This window comes from Parasteatoda tepidariorum, chromosome 11 (genome assembly GCF_982258835.1).
Source record: "Parasteatoda tepidariorum strain Cologne lab strain chromosome 11, Ptep-v5.0, whole genome shotgun sequence".
Lineage (NCBI taxonomy): Eukaryota > Metazoa > Arthropoda > Arachnida > Araneae > Theridiidae > Parasteatoda > Parasteatoda tepidariorum.
Genome location: NC_141765.1, coordinates 86639958 through 86663595, shown reverse-complemented (window position 1 = coordinate 86663595; position 23638 = coordinate 86639958). Strand labels below are relative to the sequence as shown.

The 23638-nt window shown below is 28.9% G+C and overlaps 1 protein-coding gene across 4 annotated transcripts in view; it reads right to left on the bottom strand.

Moving 5' to 3' along the window:
- The window catches only part of LOC107450519 (uncharacterized), a 63627-nt gene extending 40508 nt beyond the window's left edge, over window positions 1–23119 (bottom strand). Inside the window, exons 1-2 of one of the 4 annotated variants that reach the window (XR_015430598.1) lie at window positions 21922–23119; window positions 11078–11517 (exon numbers count right to left, since the gene is read on the bottom strand). The gene's annotated coding sequence lies outside the window, so the exon portion shown is untranslated. Of the gene's footprint in view, window positions 1–8768; window positions 9225–11077; window positions 11518–17310; window positions 17883–21921 lie in introns of those variants that run through there. The other 3 variants (XR_015430597.1, XM_016066335.4, XM_016066341.4) reach the window with 3 other exon arrangements.
- Window positions 23120–23638: the final 519 nt, after the last annotated feature.

Below are 23638 nucleotides of genomic sequence, written 5' to 3'. Positions count from 1 at the left end.
AATACAAACGCTACACAATTATTTTTTTCCCAATCTACCCATTTAAACTACTTACTTTTTATTATTTTCCGTTTCAATTGTTACCTATTATTCATGAATACAAACGTTTCGCAAATATAACAATCTTCTAAATATTTTGCCAATTAAAATTACTTATTTGACATTATTTTAATTTGTAATGATTATTTTCTTATGAATTTTTAATTGCAAAAAAGTGTTTAATAGTTCTGTAAAATTGTCGATTATTATGAAATAAGGAAAAAAGAACCTCGTAATATTATATTATCGCATAATTTTTTGATTGCCTTGAAGAAGGAAACTGCATTAAACTATTAATCAAGAACTCGTTATTAAATCTAATCTCTAAAACACTCACATATTCCACATCATAAATTAGAGCTTCAAAATTGGAAAAACATAATATTCGTTTTTGTCTTTATGTAGAAAAAAACTTAAAACGCTGGCACTTATTAAAATTTATAAAAGTAAGCATTTTTGAAACAAACCATCTGAAGCTTAATTGCGCATAATTAAAAGATTAATTGGAAAAAAATTTATGCACTTGATTAACATTTTTAGAATACTTTATTCTGCTGATATAAATCGTATGTAACGATAACAAAACGGCAGTGCATTTAACATCTTTTGAAGTTATAAGATCTAGTTCGGTTGCACTTAATGTAGATCATATTTTTTCTGCACATTTCAAGTAATAGTTTTCTTAAACCCAAGTTTTGAAAAGAGCATGATAAGTTATTTTAATATAAAATAGGTTAAACTATTTTTTAGTAAGAATAAATTAAAAAAAGATGAATCGTATTCAACAAATAATTTTATTAAACTGCTGAAATAAGGATATATTTTCTTGGGCGAAAATTTAAAATAAGTTATTATTAACGAAAAGTATGTTTTCTAATATATTGCAGACGTCATATTAGAATTTTTTCTAACATTAGAAATTGTAAACCCAAAAAATTAGGTCGGCTGTTCAACGACAGTTATAAAATAAAATTTATGTCAATACGTTCCACCCCCCTATTTTTCTAACTCCAGCCGCATTCTCCAAGTTCCAATTGTTCTTGTCTTTTGTGTGTGAAACTCATAATATACAAGGAAAAACATGGACATAAATATATGTCTTTTGTATAAACAATTGAAAACAAACAGTATGCATATTGATTGTATAATTTAAGTACACGAATGATTTTGGTTGATATATTTTATTAATAGATGATACTAAAAACATCATATAATCGACTTCATAGCATATCACATGATCCATGTATAAAAATCATTTTTCAAAAAGTTTAAGTTTGGAACCGTATCTTTAAAGTTGGAGCCTCTTTAATTTGAGATTATTCTGACAATTATTTTTAAGTTTCGTGGAATGAAATGAAAATTTATGAAATATTTTAGAGTGTGTTTCCCCAAAAAACATATATCATTGTCTCCGTAAAATGTTTCCCCTTTTCCTCTTGCTTTTGTCAAAATAAACCTACTAAAATGCATTTATATTTCATATGAAATAAGAATAGAATTATGTTTATTTTGCGCAAGAGAATGGAAAATAAAGATTTAAAAAAAAATAGATGAATAAATTTAGAGTTTTCAATTAGTAAAGAAAAAAGTAAATTAGCAGAAGGAAATGATTATGAACTAAAACAGAAAATATATTTATGGCTATTTTAATTGAAATGTTTAGAAAAAATGACAAGTGTAAGTAAAATTTTCATTTTTTAAATTAATACTAAAATTAATTATTAAAAAAGGTAATCATAGTAGAACTGCAAACATATTTCTATAAGTTTGAAATATTAAACAGTTACAGCTTATCTCAAAATATGTACGTATATACATGATATGTATAAGTCATAATATGATATATTATGACTATGATATGTATAAGTCATATTTTTTGCGAAATATTTTTTCAACATTTGAGATTTAGAAGCTTCTAAAAAAGCTTTAATCCCCCCAACGTGAAGTGTGTGCGAGATTTAATTTAAACTGCTGTTTGTAGAAAATGCAACACCATGAAGGAATCATCAGAATCAAATGAAATTCACAGCAAATGTCAATTATAGGATATTATGCAAATTAATAAAGTTTCAGAGCCATCGCGCGTGCGTGGCGCGCGCAGCGCCCTCTGAATTGATGCTGAAAGCGTATAAATAAAGTGCTGTAGCGGGACGTTGAAAATAGTCTATGATTATTTGTTAGTGGCAAACGTTTAGTGAGACCTGAGTATGCCTCCACGACGGAAGAATAAGAAATTCAAGCAACTTACGGAGTTTGAACGAGGGAGGATAATCGGCCTTCGAGAAGGAGGATTTTCCTATCGCGCAATAGCAGCTCGTATGCAGCGGAACAGTTCCACAGTGATGCGAGTTTGGAAGCAGTGGACCGACGAGCACCGAACAACTCGAAAAACAGGCACTGGACGACAGAAGGTGACGTCAGAGCGCGATGATCGACACCTGCTCCGCATGGCGGTGAATGATCGCACAGCTTCCTCCAGGCAGCTGGCAGCACATTGGTCTACTGCTACAGGTGTACAATTGTCGGCTTCGTCAATTCGTCGTCGTCTGCTGCGCCGTGGATTGCGTGCAAGGGTGCCATTATACAGGATTCCCCTCACGGCGGATCATCGACGGCTGCGTCGGCAGTGGGCTCTTGAGCACAGAGACTGGCGAGCTGATTGGCACCAAGTTGTCTTTTCAGATGAATCACGCTTCAATTTGTGGACCCATGATGGCCGTGTTCGTGTTAGACGTTATGCCGGTCAACGCTGCCTTCCTGAGTGTATTATTGAACGACATAGTGGTCGAACACCCGGAGTTATGGTCTGGGGTGCGATTTCGTATCATGGACGATCCAATTTGATACGAATTGAGGGTAATCTCAATAGCAACAGATACGTCCGTGAAGTGCTACAGCCCGAAGTCGTTCCTTTCCTTCAAGGCATCCCTGGAGCTATCTTTCAGCAGGATAATGCACGCCCACATGTTGCGCGGACTGTTAGAGACTTCTGTTCAGCACAACGCATGCAACTTCTTCCTTGGCCTGCTTATTCGCCGGATATGTCGCCTATTGAGCACGTGTGGGATATGGTTGGTCGGCGTCTCACTCGTGATCCGCGTCCTGCAGTTTCCAAAGACGAACTTTGGTTGCGCATACAAGCGATATGGAATTCTCTTCCTCAAGCAGATATTCAACATCTGTTTGACTCCATGCCACGTCGTATAGCAGCACTTATTGCAGCGCGTGGTGGCTGCACCAAATACTGATTTCGGACGCTTAATTTGTTTCTTTTGTTTTGAAAATTTCATCATTTATTTGTATCAGTACAAGTCGTTTCTGCATTAAATTTCATTTGATTCTGATGATTCTTTCATGGTGTTGCATTTTCTACAAACACCAGTTTATGTTTCTGGTTAAAAATAATATTTCTTAACCACAAAAATTAATCTCAGCATTTCAAAGATGCACTTGCGCATTATACCTTGTTATGTTGGCATTGCTAATGATAACTTGTAAGTAATTTGATGTTTAAACCTTTACATGGCTACTTTAAACCATAATATACTACAAAATGTATGCAATTTAATAAGGAGATAAGTTGAAGTTTCTGTTGAAGTTGCACTTCAGTACTCTTATTATTGTTTCTGGTTTAAAATAATGTTCATTAACCAAATAAACTTATTTCAGCATTTCAAAGATGCACTTGAGCACAATAAGTTGCTATGTTGTTGCTACTTTGTTATTGTTGATAATAACATTGTTGCTACATTGTTAATGATAACTTATAGGTAATTTGATATTTAAACCTTCATATGGCTACTTCAACCCATAATATAGTGCAAAATGTATGCAACTTAATAAGGAGATAGATTGAAATTTCTGTTGAAGCTGCACTTTACTATCATGTAATGTAGTAAACACTCTTTGAAACTTTAAAGTATGTTGAACGCTAATATCATTCAAATTTGCTGTTAGAAACAAAGGATGAATACAAGTTAAAGTAAGAAATATTTCTTAAATAACAGGTTGTAAATACAAATTTTTAAATGGTTGTTATCAATTTATGCACTCCCTGCTAAATGGAGTACAAAATTTACAACAATTAACGATATAATTCCTCATTTTCTAAGCAAATGATTCCGTCTGAGGTGAACATTTTAATTAAATCATTAGTTGTAAATCATCTTATTTTGAAAAAGTATTATATATATATATATATATAATTTATTGCAACATTAATTTATTGATCGAATTCATGAAAAATTGTCATTAAGTGAATGTTGGCAATTTGAGATGTAATAGTAGTATAACATGTGTGCAAATTAGAAATATTTTATTATGTTTTTTTCCAAAAACCATAATCACGATCTCTCTTCACAATCAAATCAATTCGAATTAATCGGGGCCAATTTCTTCGTAATAAAGATTTCCTTTATTGTTATAATAAATAAATTACAATGCTTCCTCAGAAAATTATAATTTTCTATTGAAATTAAAAAATAATTTGGCATTTTATTTTTTGAAATTAGATTCAATGAGACTATATGATTTCTGAATTACATCAAAATATTCCCTGTTTAAAAGGAAAAACTAAAAAAAAAGAAAAAAAAAGTAGTACCTATTTCAAAATTAATTTAAAGAGACGATTTTGGAGATCAATTTTTATTTTTATACTTAAATAAAACACGTAAAAATATATTTACGATAGTTTTTTAAGTAATATCATTAGCATATAAATGAACAAATACAGTTATAGTTTCAGTTAAAAAGTCTTTCATCCTCTGTTCACCATTATACACTGTTAAAATTTCACGGAAAAAATGGTTAAATAACAATTTATTTAATTGTTATTTTACCACATTTCAACAAAACAGTCAAATGACGACCATAAATAAGATAGCATTCAAACTGAAACTTTGAGGAAAATCTTGCATTAACTGGTTTCACCTAATACGGTTAAACAACCAAACTTTTAACAAACAACTTAACAACTAGGCCAGCTGAAAGGAATTAAGTGGTTAAACAACTAGGCACACCTAATGAAGCCACTTAATTCCTTTCAGCTGGGTACATATTATAGCTGAAAGAGCTAATCATTCAATCTCATGACCAACAGAACGGGGGTTCGAGTCTCTGCGTTGGCACAACAACATTTTCTCCATTCCCTTCAACACATGAAGAGATCTCAGTGTTCTGCTTTTCCTATTTTGTGATCCTGGACTATTAGAATACTATACTCTTATTCACGCATAGATGGCAGCACCATAAAGCCGCTTAATACAAAAAAGTCTTGTATTTCCCATTTCTTACTACAAGTGAGAGAACCAGATGAACTAATTAAATCACATTTCACAATTCATTTGATAAAACACAACTCAATCACAGCCTAAACTTAAAGGTAAAAGGTAAGGTTCAAACCCGTGAAGGTAAAAAGGGTTCTTCACCGTAAACTTTGTGGTTAATTGGATAGATAGACTGATGCCGGTTATTTTACTGTGATTTTACGATGAAAATTCCAACAGTGTACGATATAAACAAATGTTTTCATTAATTATGTTGTAGATTTTTAGAATTCCAATCGACTGAGTTTGACCACTCATAGTAACATAAGTAAAGAAATGAAAAGCTTAGGGGAAGAAAATATTAATAATAATTTCAAAAACACTCAACATGATGCATTTTCATTCAAATACCTATTATAACAGACAATAACACAGATTATTGATTTATTATTTAAAGAATTAAATGCCAAACCTTTTGAAAAAAACATATTTTTTACGGGAGGCGGTATTCGTAAACGGCTTTTTGGTGCATCAACCCATTTTTAACTTGATTTTCTCAAATTTAACTTTGCAAGTTCTTCCATTCAAAAAATTTAGCATGGTAGTAAATCACAATGCAAACGAAGACATTATTAAAAATTTTACAGTTGATGAACATATAGATACATAGTTGATTAATTGAATATTAATTGTCAATATTATCAGATGAATAATTGTTTGTGATTCTCAAAATATATGACGTGAAATTTTTCGGGCGCAGAGTAGCTTTAGCTTGTCGGAAACTGCATAGTTATTGTATTTTTTTCTTTTCATAATAAATCTAAACACACGAATAAATAAAAGAGACTGCTTTATGACAACCTGTATATGCTTTTAAATTTACTTATATTTGTAATACTTTGATATTATAAAAATAATTTTTTTAAGTCTAATAAGTTTAATAATAATAATAAGTTAAGTCTAATAATAATAATTTTTTAAGTTTCTTAATAATTTATTTTAACTTATATTTTCTGTTATTTGAGAGATATTTCTGATATAATAAAGATTGCATTCATCCACACAGTAGTAATGTCAAAATTTTTGGTTCTGCTATTTCGGTCCCGCTATTTTGGTCCCGTTAATGTTCCTTCCCATGTTATTTCTGTTTTTCTGTTTTTAATGTTCAATAATCGATTTTTTATGTTAATAACATAATATTTTTCTTACAAAAAATATCATTTTACTTTTCACCGAGTCATTCCAAAACACTATTTGACACAATGTGTATTAATAAAGTACCTAGTAATTTGCCACACTTTAAACAAGTTTTTAATTTTTTCTGGTAATAGAGTTTGTTTAATTCTTTTTTTATTCTTATTTTAAAAATATTTCAGAATAAAATTAAACAGAAATTCATAATAATAACTTCAATTATGAAACTACACTTAAAAATGCATGTGTAACTCTAACTATAAAATTGTCATGCATCACATAGAGGTATGTGGATTTGTTTTTTTTTGTTTTTTTTTATATACTAAAACGTGCAAAACAAATACATACACCAAATACATTTTTAATAGCATTAATCTGAGTTTCCCCCAAAAAGATATAACAATTTTATAAGTCAATCAATTAAAAATATGTCATATTTAATTTAAAAATTACACGAGTTGTTTAATCATATTTTGATAATCAGACTATACTATCACTTAGATAATATTTGTTCTTTTTTATTCATGGCAGACATTAACTTAATGTAACATTTTTCAAACAAACCTTTTACATTGAATATAAAATGTATTCGAAAATTTGAATATTTCTTTAAATCTGCACAACATTCAGAAAATTTTAATCATTTTAGAATTTTCGAAATATTTAAAATAATTCGCTATGACAGAAATTCAGCGCTGTTAATATGAAGAAAGCGAGGAAGCATATGGTAATGTCTGCATAATATCATAATATGATAATGTTAATGTTCACTAATGCTGCATAATGTTAATGTTTGCATAATAATACATGTTAATCATGTAATAATATGATAACGTTTGCATGTAAAAATATAGTAATGTTTTACACATCAACTCTGAGAACAAATAAAAGTGAAACAAACACAAGACTTTGGGACAAACAAGACTACTTTTACAAATCATTTTATTTTTAAAAATTAAATTGAATACAACTTTCAAACACTTGAATTAATATTTTTTTATAAATTCTACTCTTTTTAATAATTGATGCTTTTGACAACATCAAGATTTATTTTTACTGTGTAACGAAAATATCTAAAGCTGAATGTAGTATATTGCTTAAAATAATTTCTGCCAGACCCAAGAATATAACTGATTATTACTATAAATTATAAGCATTCATTTATGTTATTACCATCAATTACGAAATGAAAACAAATAGGTCATATATTTCCCACAACTAAAATTACCAATGTAGTCCCAGGTAAATCCACATTTTTGCTATAAATACCTAGTAAACTATCTGTATTTTACTATAAATACCTAGTAAAATTGTATCGTGATACTTCACCTCTCAAACATATTTCAAAAAATTTTAATTGTAAGCATAAGGTATATATAAAACAATCATATATAAACAACTTTTGGTATTCATGATAGTTTAAAAAAAACTCATTTATAAGTTTTGAAATATGTAGCAATTGAATGAGCTTTCAATTTCTCATCAACAATATTTGCAAGGGATGCGATAGTTAAAAACTAGATTCTTAGTTCTTTTATTTTCTAAAAATAATTGTACACAAACAAAAATTGTAAACCAAAGACTTCCAAGTTAAAGCAATATATTTTTATAAGAGGTTTATTAATGACAATAAATTTAAAATTAAACTTTTTTTGCGACTGATACAAATAGAAACTGAATAATATTTTGCAGTCTTAACAAATAAAATAAAATAAATAATAAAGTAAACTATGTGACGATAATTTATTTCTAAAAATTTCATATTTTAAAGAAAAGCACCAAATTTATTTATTTGATAAGTATTTTAAAGTACAAACAGAAAATTAGTGTCATATTTATAGCCGCATTTTATACCTAAAACTTCATTTATTTATACCGTTAAAGTATTTAAATAAATCATATGAAGAATTTAAATTATTACTTAAATTAAAATAATATGGAAATATTTCGTATCAAATTAGTTATAATTCCAAAAATTAGTCAGAATCATAAGACAAAGCATTGATGAGAGAAAAATCTTAATTCTTTAAAATCAAAGCAGAACACGCATTTTATTCAAAGGAATTTTAAATTGTACTTGAAAAAGGAAGGAGAAAAAAAGAAAAAGGAATTAAAGAAAAAAGAAGAGAAAAAAACAGTATTTTCCCAGATGTACGAAACTAATTTATTCTAAAAAAAAACTAATCCTTCATTCTTTTTAGAAATAATGAAAGAAATTCTTTTTTTAATATGGAATAAATATAAAAGAACTTAATACGAAATAAATCTCACTTTTAAGTTTGATTCTACTGGCATCTCCTCGTTGCTCAGATGAAGAGGAAAACCTAATCCTTTGCATCCTCCAATTACATCAAAACTCTTCTTCTGCGAAGTATGCCATTCATTCACAGCCGACACCTGAACTGCGAGTTCAAAGTACGAACTGAAACAGCCATGAAAATAACTAAATGTGCCAAGAAATTAAAGGATTGAAAAAAAGAAAGATGAGGAAGAAAAAGACGCGATATTCTTCTGCTCACTATTCAGCGATAAAGTACCCACTACTCCACGAACTCTTTGTTTTTACCAGCGATTACAGTTAGCTTCCGCGCATGACAAGAAAACCTCGCCCTCTACCGTTAATCAGAGATGTTGAGGAATGTGAGAATAGTAAAGTATTATGCAATCTTTGATAACGGAAGATGAATCCTTCTTGTAGGAAAACAATGATGCTATTTTTCTATCTTTGCTAGCATCCACTGCTCTTGCTCTTCCCCGACATCATGGGATAAAGAGAGAGAGAAAAGAACGTTCTGGGGGATGGAGAAAAAAGAAGAGAAAGAGAAAAGAGAGGGGGGGGCAATTGATTTCGCGCTCTTTCCTCAATTTTCATTGATTTACTCCCACCCTCTCCCGCTGCTGACGGAACGACGGCTGATATTTTTTTGTTATGTTTCATTTTGAAAAAGCTTTTATATACTTTTTTTTCATTTGCCGAATTAAGGTAACATTAAAACTTCTGTGTTTTGATTTTTCAGTCAAGAAAAAATTTAGGTTATGCTGATGCAACTCATACATTCGATTTCAGATTCGTAATTGAGACCATCAGAACACGAAGAATACAAAGAATACATCAATTACTTAATTATTTACATTCGATACATTATTACAGACAGTCAGATCACTGAAACTGTTCAAATTTACAAGACATATATATATATATATATATATATATATATATATATATATATATATATATATATATATATATATATATATATATATATATATACACCGAAGAGCCATTACATTATGCTAGTAACATGTAGGACCGCCTTTAGCCCTCAAAACTGCTAGCACCCGCCGTGGCATTGATTCCACTAGGTGCTGATAGGTAATCTGAGGTATCTGGTACCAAGCGCTCACCAACTGGTCCTGCAATTCCCTCGCATTGCAAGGGGGTAGAGTGGCAGTACGAATTTGGTTTTCAAGTAGGACCACAAATGCTCTATTGGATTAAGATCAGGTGAATTTGGGGGCCAAGGCATGACTTGAAAGTCACCGGAATGTTCCTCGAACCAATCCATTACGATTCGACCCTTATGACATGATGCATTATCCTGTTGGTAAACACCATCCCCCGCAGTAAAAACTGTTGCCATGAATGGGTGAACCTGGTCTGCAACTATGTTCAAGTAGCTTACAGACGTCAGGGATTGTTCTATGAGGATTATGGGTCCTAATGTGCCCCATGAAAACATTGTTCCTGGGCGGGAAACCATGAAAACCTGGGCGAGCCCATTGTTATAGATGGAGGGTGGTCATAATGTAATGGCTCTTCGGTGTGTATATATATATATATATATATATATATATATATATATATATATATATATATATATATATATATATATATATATATATATATATATATATATATATACTGCACTTACTGCTCCTCTGTATAGTTGAATACGGCGAGACCGTTGCCGCTTAAAATATTTAATTCTCTCAAAGTCATCGAAATTTTTGTTTGCTGTTGTGTCATCAATTTATCTAAAAATCTTGCTTTTGGTGTTCTTCCTTAATACAGAGCAAACATTTTTTTATATTCCCTCAATTATATTAATTAATAAATTGTTTGAAAGAGATACTGTGGGAAAATTTGATCTTTTGTTTAATATTGCGTTAGTTTTAAAAAATATTCTTTTAAAAAATGACATATCATTAATACAAAATAAAGCACGGTCTTAACGTTTCTACTTAATGAAACGTTTTTACGGTCTTGAAAGTGTACAGGGCAAAAAAAAACGAGCACTTTGACTGATTTTTGATCTAATAACCGGATTAGGACTTAGTAAGAGTCAATCTTAATGGTTCAAGGCCGAGGATCCAACCTTAAATATGCTAAATTATTACTGCAGACAATAGTTTAAATTACGAAATTAGACGCAAAATAATGTTATTAACAAGCCCAAACTTTCAACTTTCTCCCGCCTAAACTATTGGGAAAATATTTTTCAGATAGTTGCTACCCACCACCTCCTATCCAGTCAAAACTTGGAATCCGTCATAAAAAGGTAAATTAACCCCCCCCCCCTAAAAAAAAACTTTTTTGACTTTTGTTTTCTTGAAAAAATTTCTTTTTCAGCTTCATTAGCTAAACAGCTTTTGATTCAACAGAAGAACTTACGAGAACATTGAATCAAGCCAGGAAAACTTTTGTCTTTTGATTATAATTGATTCCTATTATTCCAGGAGCTTCCGTTTTAAAAATGATTTTTATTTCAAACTTATTTTTTGTTTTAAATCATTGCAGAAAACAATTGTTTGGAGATATTTTAACATTTTAAAGCTTTTAAATGTGTGATTATGCATATTTAGTGGGAAAATATTGAAAGTTCTACTTGGAACAGACAAAAATCCAGTTTGTCATAGATCCAGTTTGCTAGGAAGAAGTTTCCAGGGACGCAAAAACATCCATCGCTTTGTTCAGTCCTATATAAATGTCATCAGCAAATGCTCGCAAATCAATAGAATTCTGCAGAATAAAAGGTTTAATAAAACTTTTATATTTCTTACTGATTTTTCCAGCATATGGGTGAGTCTTCGGAAACATGACAATTCATGAAAAAAATTTCTTCAAATTTAGTCTTTAAAAGAATCTAACTTTCTTTAGTTACATTTATTAATATCTTACAGACAGCAGTGTAGTTTATTGACATTTCCTCAAGAAAAAAAATAAAATAGAAGTTCGCCAAATTTTGAATGCCAGGAAAATGACTAGAAGGCCAGGAAAATGAAATATTAGCTTAGAAGTTAAGAAAACAGTCATTTTAAGCTAATAGTAAGTAACTCAACTTAAGAAACTCAAAAAGACAAAGTTGAACAGTTAATTTTAGCTTTTTATGTAAATAAATTCCAAAAATAGTTATTGCGAACAATTTGAACATACCGTTTCTTCTCTGCTTCTCGGTTTTTTTCCCTCAGTTTATTTTTCCTTGATTGCTTTTAGACCCCATGTTTTAAAATAATCTAGTAAAATTAATTTTACAATAATTTACTTCAGAATTTTTTTAATTATATTATTTAAATTAAAAATCTTGCAAATCACTTTATTTTATCACTTTTACCACTTTATTACTTTATTACATACTTTAATTTATACACTCACGTAGAGTTTGAAGACTATGACAGAATTAAATTGTACAGTGATGTTCTTAGCTTATCCTTTATATTTTAAAAATCTGTTTTTTGAAGAAAAAAAATAGCTTAAGGCCTTTGCGTTGGATGGACCATGAATTACTTAAATTAATTCTTTTATCCGCCGTAGAAAGAATCAAAAATGCTTTTGTTGTTGATATGTACGGAATAAAATTGTGTATAATAATCAATCATTAAACAAATAAATAATTTTGATTACATATAGGCATATTACAATCTTACATAAACTGAGTATTAGGTTAATATTTGCTTTCCCTCTTTACATTATATTGTTTAAAGGAAACTTCTAATAACTGGCATTCATAAGCCAGGATAACGACAGCCAGGAGAATGACAATTAGCAATTTTGCAGCATTTAACTTTACTTTAATTTAAAATTTCGGCCTAAGACATTTATTTTCTACAGAAAACTACAGGATTTCTTGAAATAATCCTGGTAAATCTATGTAGTCCATGCTATTAATGATTTCAAGAAGACAGGAAAATGACAACATGAAAACCTACTCTCCTTGTAAAATTTTTTGAAATAGTTTTTGAACCAGAAAGTTGGTTCTTTATTCCTTAAATAAGACATGTTCTTATAGGATGGTATTCTAATCAATCTCTTAACCTAAGATATTGATTGCTGGCGCTATCCATTTTGGTCATAAATTACTAAAAAATAAGTGGCCAAAAAATGACAGATGTGACAAACAAATTATTGACAGAAAAATTTTTTTTCAACGAAGTTTTTGGAAGTAATACCCTCTGCATATATTCATGAAATGCTTGCAACAGTTGAGATAAAAAGAATTAGATATTGAAAAATTTGTATATATATATATATATATATATATATATATATATATATATATATATATATATATATATATATATATATAGCACAATAAAGACAAAAAGGATAAAAAGAAAAGAGACGAAGAAGATTAAGAAAATTAATAAGTTTTATTTTAAAATTGTATAATTAAATATCAACCTTTAAATTATCCAATATAATATTATTACCTGGTACACATCCATTTCTGGCCCAATCCGGGATGGCCAACAAATCAAACGCGCTTCAATACTGCAGTAAGAACGCGTCATAAAAGATAACTCTATTTCCGCTTCTAACCTCTATTTGCGCTTCTGTTTTTGTAGTCTGGCAATTTTATTACGGAAATATTTTAAATCATTCTTGAAAGATTCCTGTACTCGTGAGTTAATTTGTGTTCGCTACTCGCTTTATAGATTGCGTTGTGTTGTGTTCTGTATTTTTCTGACACTTTATTTTCTATTTTTTGCTTGATATGTTTTATTTCGTATATTTTAAACTAAATGTATTCTATTTTCGCTTAAATTTTTTCGAGTGCTCCTCACACTATTGTATTGATATATTTTACTTTGGCTATATTAATACAATATTAGAAAACACTCCCTTTTGCGTTTGTAATCGTGTGGGCTGATGACAAAAATGATATCTTTTCATTATTTTGTTTTCCGGTTTTTTAGTAATTTTTTTTAAATATTTTTAAAAATATTTTATTTTAATAAGTTTTCTTATTTTCTTTTCATTTATCTTTATTATTTTCCCTGTTTTCTTCATATTTTTAGCTGCTTTCCTGCTTACCTGTCTTCTTCATATTTTTGAACCATTAATATAACAGGCTAGTGTCTGAATCATTAATATTTTAAGGGAGCCTACACTGCAAAAAACTACGGAAAAAAGTGCCGGCTCTTTGGATACATATTCCGTAAAATCTATTTTAATCGTAAAATATTATACCATAATTTTACATTAATATTTATTTGAGTAGATTGATTCAGAGATTTAACTTTCATTATTACTGTAAAAATTACGGTATATCAGATTTTTTGTTCCGCTACATGTTCTAATAAAAATAGATTTTACGGTTAAAAGTACCGGCACCCTGAACACCAATGCTTTTTACAGTAATTTGATCCGGAATTTTTTACAGTGTAGGTAGTTTTGATTTCATGGAGTACTACTTTGTACTACTTTTTCCGACTTTCTGTAACTTATCTAAATTTTAAATTAGAGAACTTAAGTTTTTACAGTTGTTTAACATAAGGACAGACATTATTTAAATGCGAAAACTTTTCTTAAAAAGTGCAAAAAAAACTTTTACAATGTATTTTAACTAATATTATAATTTATTTAGAGAAAAAATTTGAAGAAAAAATATAATATGACGTCTTGTGCTCACGATAAAAGTCATAAAAATCATGATAATGACTTGAAACTGTTCCTAATAGTCAAATATGGTCATTTTAAAACTACTCTAGCTCAAAGAAATGAAAAGATAAAAAGTATATAATTAATTAAAAGAAAATTAACGTTTGGATTTTCATAAAAAAAATATTTAGAATTATAAAAACGAATTAGAGGCCGGGACAGCCTGGTTGGTAGGGCGTTGGGCTCAAGTCCAAGAGATCGTGAATTCAATATCCGCCGGTCGAATACTTCCCGTAAAGTAAATGGTGACAGTTGCAAGTTTAATCCGTCGGGTCACTTAGTTCTCCCTGTTTCCATAACAAATCATACCTCTGGGGGTACTGAATTGGAGATTAATCGTTCTCTAGTTCAGGTCAAAATTACGGTCAGTGGAAGAATTAATGGATCCATGAATGGGTCTGCCCTTTAAACGGGCAGTGACATGTGTGTGGCTGAAGTCGTATTCTTGGCTATAGATGGTGTCACCAAAAAACAAGAAACGCACACTCTGCTTTAAATTCAGTTGCTTTCACCAAGCAAGCTTGCTGATATTGGCGAGTGGCATTAGAAACAACAGCAGAATAAATTAGAATTTTAAAAAATATCATAAATAAAATATTTACCAATATTCAAGTTCTAGTATGAATTTAAGAAACATACTATTCTCAAACCATTGATAAAGGCACAAAAAGTTTAACCTATTAGATTTATTAGAAGTTGAGTAATCTTGCGCGCAAGGTAAAAAATTTTTATTGAGGAAAACTTATTTAAAGGCAAAATACTTAAATTTGCAGCCGATTCCAATTTAAAAAATGGGTGTGCTATTTTCTGTGTTCAGTTAGTAGGTTTCAGTATTTCTGCTTTAATTTCAGAAGTTTTGAGGATTATCTTATACTTGGTGTCAAATTGCTCAGAATAAAACAGGCCATTATGTATATTTTTTTCATAAATTTAAAACTTTTAATAAATTTGAAACCCTTTAGACCCCTATTTACATTTATTTATTATTATAAACATTTTTTATTATATTGCATTCATACGTGCCTTAAATTTTTACATTATTATTTGCATTTTTCAATTTTTGCACTGCTACATAATTTATAAGACATTATATAGATAAATATGGTTTGATGATGTTAAGACATTTCACTTTGCACTATATTCGAAAAATAAAATTATTTGTTCAGTGAAATTTACACTTTATGAAGACAGAGTACTCTGCAATTTATTACTAAGATTGAAGAATAAACTTCATCTGTCAAAAAATGTTGAAGCAAAAGAAAGTGTCGTTTCAATCATAATATTTCTCGCATTTTTAAAACTAATGTCTTATGTATCGGAAAAATTACAAAATGTTAAAAATACTTCTGCTATCCTTAAAAAGAGTAACTAGCTAGTTACTTTTCAGTGTAGCAACAGAAAATTTCAAGAATTATTGTGAAATGTTCATGGTTTTACTGAATATAAGCTTATTACAAGACAAATGAATTTCATTTCTTCAAAAATATTCTCGAGAAAGGTATGGTGTAATCTTACAAAGCAGTTGGAACATTCTAGCTATTTTTTCCATGTTATAGAAAAGGAAGACAATTTTTAATATTTGAATGAATTACGAGAAATTTCAATTACAGATATTCGAAAAGCTCAATTAAATAATTTTCTAAAGCTGCTGATAAATCTTTTTCTATATAAAAGTTTTTTTTTTCATACAAAATTTTAACTTTCAGTAAAGGATATTTAAATAACATGCATAATACAGATTTTTTTTTATTTGTTAATTTTTTTTAGATTGAAAATATTAATATCGATTTTCGCTCACATTTCCAGTAAAGAATAAATAAAATCATGCTAATAAATCCTACGCATTACAAATACATATAGAGACCTCAAGGTTCATTTTATTTTCAAGAAATTTCATCGATTACTAAGATATCCCTTATTTATATTTATTTAATTATTTCAAGCTCTTATAGTAAGTTATATCTCTCATTACAACAAACCAATTTTCTAAAAAGATTTGCGCTCTATTTCTATTATCTATTCTCTAGAACATGATCATACTGACCTAATAAAAAAATTAGAGCTTCATCAAACCAAAAATATTTATTTTGAAAAAAACTGCTCAATATTTTTTTGAAAAAAAAGATGCTGAGGCTCATATTACTTCATTTAAATTCTGGACTCATTTTCATCCTTATTAAGCAAACTTAACCTAATAAAATTACTTGTTGATTATTAGTTCCAGCTTCTAATGGAATGGATAGAAACTATGCACAGTGTGCTAAAAAGAACGGATCACCCTGAATAACTTATAATCTAATGATTGGATCTTCACGTTCTGGAACTAATTTTAATATTTCGAAGGGGGCTGAAATTTGCTAATTAATTAGTACAGACGATACTTTAAATTACGAAATAAGACATAAAAGCGTATTTTCACTGATTAAACATACCCTTTTCTCAACAGATTCGTATTTTTGACCTCCAAAATATGAGGGTAGGAGAGTTATCCAAACTTTGGACCCTTTAATGCTCATTTTACTTTTTGCGTATTTCAGCATAACTCTAGAACTTCTTAAAGGAATTTAAAGAAATTTTGCACACAATTATAAATTTCGTTTATCCAAAAATGATTAAATCAAAAAAATAAATTTTAGTAAATATAGTCGAAGAAGTCGAAAAAATAATAGTCTAAGAATAGTCGAAAAAATTTTAAATTGTAAGGTACACAGTTCTTCACTTCATTTTAAAGTACTTAATTTTAAATGACAAAATATAAAATAAGAGCGAAATTGGCTGAATAGTTCTTGAGAAATCAAATTTTAAATACACGACTTTTATTAGTTCGATTTTCAGGAACTATCCAACTGGTTTTGCTCAAATTCTGTATTTTGCCGAGTAAAATTACCTACTTTAAAATGATGTACAAAATTTATACTTGTTCTTATTATCACACACTTAGTAAAAAACACAAAACTGAAAATTAAATTTCAACGAATAAATGGCTTTTATGACATGCTCTAAGAAATCATGATAAAATTTCCAAATTTTGCTACATTTACCAAATTTTATCTCATATTATAACACTATATTTCATGGCTAATTTAACCAAAATCATTTCTAAGTGTTTCAGTCGAAATTACCGAGTTTTTGGTGAGAAACTTCATTCTAATAGTTTTGACAATACTTTTTTACTCAGTGTAATATTCGATACTTTCTGGGGATAACAGCAGCTATCCCCTTAATGTTTTTACACCGGCTGCTCCTTTCCTGTTCACCTCAAATTACCATTCGTCTACTGTTCAAACGAGATACAGTTTGATTTTTTTCTCCGCCAACATTCCACGACACATGACTCACCAAATGTCTACTGAAATCTAATCTATATTCAAAAACATTCAGCTTGATATTTCTTCTCCAAAAATACCCTTTATACAACGCATGACACACGAAAAGTCAATGGAAATCTATAGTCAGAAACAATAAATTTAATCTTTTTTCCACAAACACCCTCTCTACGATGCATGGTAAACTAAAAGTCTGCAAAAATCTATATTATTGCCTCTTCTCCGGACCAAAGATAAAATAAACGGGCCCTTTGTACCTTAACATTTCACCTCCTTTTAACACTCTCGAAAAAATGGCCAAAAATTTTATTATTATAAAATTAAAAAAGAACCAAGTGTAATTAAATCGTTACGATTTGCCATTATTTCATTACTATTACTTAATTTTAGCCATGTTATTAAGCACTTGCTTTTACGTTAAAAGTAACTATAGCAGAAAAATATAATTCAATACTTAAAACGTTAGGAAATAAATATTTTAATAAGAATAACTTATTAAAAATATGAATGATTTTAAATGTACATTATAGCATGAATTTATAATCATTACTTATAACCTGAGTTACTGTAAGATATACAAATTAATATACATAATTTAGTAAAAAGTTACTAAGCAGTTCAAACATTTATTTGTCAAGTACCAGTTGTTGTTTTTTGTTGCTTTTTTTCACTTTTACATATTTCCTAATCTCCTAATTCAGTTTTTTTATACTTTATTATTATATTGTAAAGAAATTTAGTCTTGTTGGCTATGTTTTTTTCATTTGAAGAAACCAAAATTTGAAGAAAATCAGTCAAATCTCTTTCAATTCTCTTTAGTTATCAATCTCTTCAATTCTCAGTCAATTCTCTTTAAGTTACGATTTAAAGATACGATTTTGAATTGCGAATAAAAAGTTTCTTTACTTATAATTTTGAATTGCAAATACAAATAAACATTTGCATTGCTGTACGAATACGCACATTTATTTATAGAATTTATATTAATACTTCTTTCGTCAGTATCGTACTATGAGACATTTTTATACTTGATGTTGAACTAATTGTTTTTCAATTTCTGAACACTTATCGCAAATCATTGTATTAAAAATTGTAAAATAGTATAAAAACTTGATTATTAATTTTATTTTTATTTTATTGAATTTTATTTTTATTCTAATGACGAGACATATACTACAGATATAAAATCCAACTACAGAGGTGTACAATGAAAAAACATCATTGCAACAACAAAACTTTTTAAAAAAATTTAAAAAACAGATTAAAAATATCAAGATCTTTATTAAATTCGCTACAAATTTTGGAAAATCTGTAAAAAGAAAACTTTTTACATAATTATACTTACAAAATAAGCTTACAAATAATTTTTCATTTCGTATATTGTTACTTTTTACAAGAAACTAAGTCATACTCAAGATAACAGAGCAATCAATCATATTATTTTGACATTTATAGGGGAAAAAATAAAATTTTTACGCACTTTAATTATGGAACATCAACAATATTTTGAAATATAGAAACAGAAACATCATGCTCAGTTGTCTCATAAAATAAAAAATTATTTTGTACTTTTTTAATACAATGTGTTTTTACTATTATAATAAGAATTCCAGATAATTTTGTAATTTTGTAAGGTGGAACGAATAAAAGGAAAATAAAGAAGTCTTAAGGTTTGCTCATATAGAAGTTTTTGGCTCAACGTTTTATAAAACTCAGCTCTCGATACACTTTGAAAACAAAATTATCAATGTGATTAAAAAATAATCCTAAGATCTTTAATATCCAAACGGTATTAAGTATTATTGTTAATTTTATTTGAGAATATTAAAGATTAATACTTATATGCATAAGTAATAATAAAACATTTTTCAAAATCAAGATCTAATAGGTTGATATTATACCAACTATATGTAAACTATCTAGGTCATGTTACAAACTAGCAGCACTAAATTTTATTTATAAACTTCAAAATTTTCAATTCATAAGCAAAAAATACAAAATTAGTTTTTTAAAAACACAAGAGTAGTCATTTATAAATAAAATGAAGAGCATAGGCGTGAGCTTTGAAATACTTCAGAACAATTTGTAAACTTACGAGAAATAGCATTTCTGAAATATACAAATAAAGATCTATGACACAAATAAGAAAACAACCAAACGCTTTAGAAAAGTGCGTGTAAAGCACTTATTTCTTAAATCAGATATGATTTTAATATTTAAACACCGTGAATACTTTTGGCATAAAACCATGTTAGCATTATGAGAAATATTGTCTAAATTGACAAAAAAAAAATTTAAAAATAATACTTCTAAATATTTTTGAAAAAGGGCTTAGACAAGTTACAGGCCTGTAGTATTCTTAAAAAAATAATTAATTAATTTTTTATTAAATAATTAATTCATTAAATAAACAATTAAGTAATTATTCAGTAATTAAATAATTAATTCATTAAGTGTATAATTAATGCCTTAATTAAATATTTTATTCATTAAATCACTAATTAATTAAGTTATTAATTAAGTTATTGGTTAATTTAATAAATAATTAGATAATGATTAATAATCAAATAATGAATTAATTATCAATTAATTTACATAGTAACAGGAATAATTTTAGATATCTTAAGCATCAGAAATTTGTTTTTAGAGATAAATTAAACAAAATGCGAAGATGGTAGATAAATAAGTTTGAACAGCCTTTTATAATGAAAGATACAAAAATATGCAAAAATAAAGAATATTTTAATTCTTTTAAAGCACCAACAACATCATCATGTCTAACACTACTGATTTTAATAATATCATACAAGCGATAATCAGAGCTATCATTTGAACAAGCAACCCTGTCATATTTAGAACTATTTTTAAAACCAGATCTGAAATAGTTCGCAAAAACGTTAGAAATATCAATATCTTTACATACTTTTGACCATTATAGATTATAATATTTGTAGATAAATTTCCTTTTTTAAAGATGAACAAAATTTCTGTGATTTGGAAAGGAAATGGCTTTCAATACTAAGCATGCAGTTAAAATAGTAATTTTTGATACTTAATTTTACAGCTAACTTTAACGATTTAAATTCGCCATATTTAATTGAATCCTGAAATTTTAACGTAATTTTTTAGGCCCGTAATTTTTGGTTTCTATAGAATCCAAAAAGTAAACTTAATTTTACTTTGAGAGTTTTTGATCAAAATAGCTTTGTTAAAAAAACTAGGAAATGAAATTTAAGAGAAATTTTCAATCTACCTTACTTATGACATACAATAGATTTAAAAATAGCAGTTTTTTTTTTGTCACCGTATCTAAACTTAAGTATTGTTAACATACAGTGTTTAAATCAATAAAAATAACTACTATTTCAAGCAGTCCTAGTAGTTTATTCATGTCGAACTGGAGCTGAATAAGGGGCTATTGGCGACGGTCTGGGAAACATCCCTGAAGATAATCCGAAGACATGCCATCACAGTTTTGATCCTCTGCAGAGGGGATGGCTCCATGTTCCCATAATAAATCATACCACTGGGGTACTGATCCAGGAGTTTCCTTGTCTTCTGGATTGGCTCAAAATTACAAGGCTACGAAGTTGAACATTAGTAGTCGTAAACCCAAAATCGGGTCAGTTGTTTGATGACGGTTATAAAAATAAAGTAAAAAAATTAAATAGAGCAGTTTAACGAAGACCGATATCGTGCACTCCTGGTCTCTTCTCAGCCAAATCAAAGTGGTCACACATCAGCTCAAAGACCAACGCCAGCCATGCTTGACTTCGGTTATCTACTGGTAACTGTGCTTTACAAGTAGTCCAATGTTGGACATAAAAATAACTAATAAAGGGTGATGCGAATCTTTGGTAAGAAAACGGTTAGAACTGCGGTTTATTAAAGCATAACCACCACTAATATCTTTTAAGATCAGATCTAAATACTTGCTAAAAATCTAAAACATTATTCATTTATTTCAAATTGTACAGATTCATCAAATTTAGATAATAATTTTCTATAGCAGCGATTATTACAATTTATATTTAAGAGAATTCGTTATTAATATATAAGTTAAAATAACCACCTATAAAAATATCTAGAGACTTAAGATATAAAACTTAAGATATAAAAATATCTTAAGTTTCAAAATAAATCCACAGTCAGTACTTACAAGAGGCAGAAAATATATGACGCAAAAAGCAACTTATTTTTAAATTTTTAATCAATAGAAGTTAAGATACATTCCAGAACAAGCAACAAAAATTGACTAGCCTGAAAATACTTTCTCAAGGTAATAAGAACTCCACCACCTATACTGAAAATCACGATCCTTTCGAAAAACAACACACCTGTCTCAAAATATTCATAATGTTCAGTGTGTTCACAAAGTCAAGTTTCGATTAAACAAATAATATCATAATCCTTAGAATCCACGGAGCCAAAAAGTTCGTGTTTTTTTTTTCGCTCGCTGACTGCGAACGTTTTGATAAAAGATAGAAGGTCACTTATTTTATTCTGTGGTATTTCTCTAGGATAATGTTTTGATCATGAATTGGATTATAGTTTTCCGACTCAGTCTTTTTTCAAAGTCTTAGATTCGAAAGTTTTCAAATGTTTCTTAATCTGCCGAGAAACTCAAAAGTTAAACAACCTTCAGGCCACAGAGATTCATCTAATCAGATATCGAAATCCTTCGCATTAAACTTCAACGTAAAATGAAGAGTAAGTTTTAAACTTAGTTTTGAGTTTACGCAATTAAGAAATTCCTATTTCAAAGAAATCCGGGAATTCACTTATTTTACTTTCGGATATATCTGGGCTTACTATTCACTGTTAGAATTTACATTCTGAAATTATGGTAAAATAACCGGCAGCATTTCGTCCATCCAATTAACCGTGAAGTTTACGGTTAAGAGCATTTTTTACTTTACGGTTTTGACACCGTTTACAGCTGGCAGGGTTAAAAAACATGAATACGAAACTTTATTTTTTTTAACCATTTACAACTAGCATTGTTCCAAAAGCGTAAAAAGAAATTTAACTCTACATTGAAGATAGTTTAGTGGCTTTATGGTGCTGTCATATATGCGTGAATGAAAGTATCTTATTCTAATAGCCCATGGTCAGAAATTAGAGATTCCAGGACATTGAAAACTCTAAGTGCGAAGGGAATTGAGAAAATATTGTAGTGTCAATGCTAGGAATCGAACCCCCGTTCTGTTAGAACTGAGATGGACAGATGACTCCTCTCGGCTATAATATGTACACATCTTCCAGGAACTAAGAGGCTTCAATAGATGGGCCTAGTTGGTGTGATGAAACTCTAGTTGTCTAATTAGATAAAAGGGTTAATAAACGATTTTTTCTACAGTTAACAGTTTGAATACCATCTTATTTACGGTTATTTGACTGTTTTCTTTGAATATGGTAAAATAGCAGTTAAATAAATTGCTATTCAACTATTTTTCCGAGAAATTGTAACAGTGTTGATAAGAAAATCGCTTTTCTTATTTGTAGTTTATTTACAGTTTTCAGATTGGATTTCTTGTTAGATTCACTAATCATAATTCTACCTTTTTTTAATTATCTAAATGAACTTATTTTGATGATTTGACACTATAAAATTTATTTACTTTTTTCTGTCGGTGAGCAGGTAGATCGCATGGTGCCGTTGTATACTATTCAGCTACATATTTACTGACTTCTGGAATGACAATTTGTTGGGAGATACATTTAAATGTATTTTATATTTCTTCCGAAAGCCTTCTGGAACGTTGAAATGAAGGCATTGATTTGAATGTCAATTTAAACTGTCGGGAATTAACCACAAATTTTCAAAGTTTCCTTCCCAAAAAATCTGGTTTACTCCCGGAAATAAACCGTTTTTT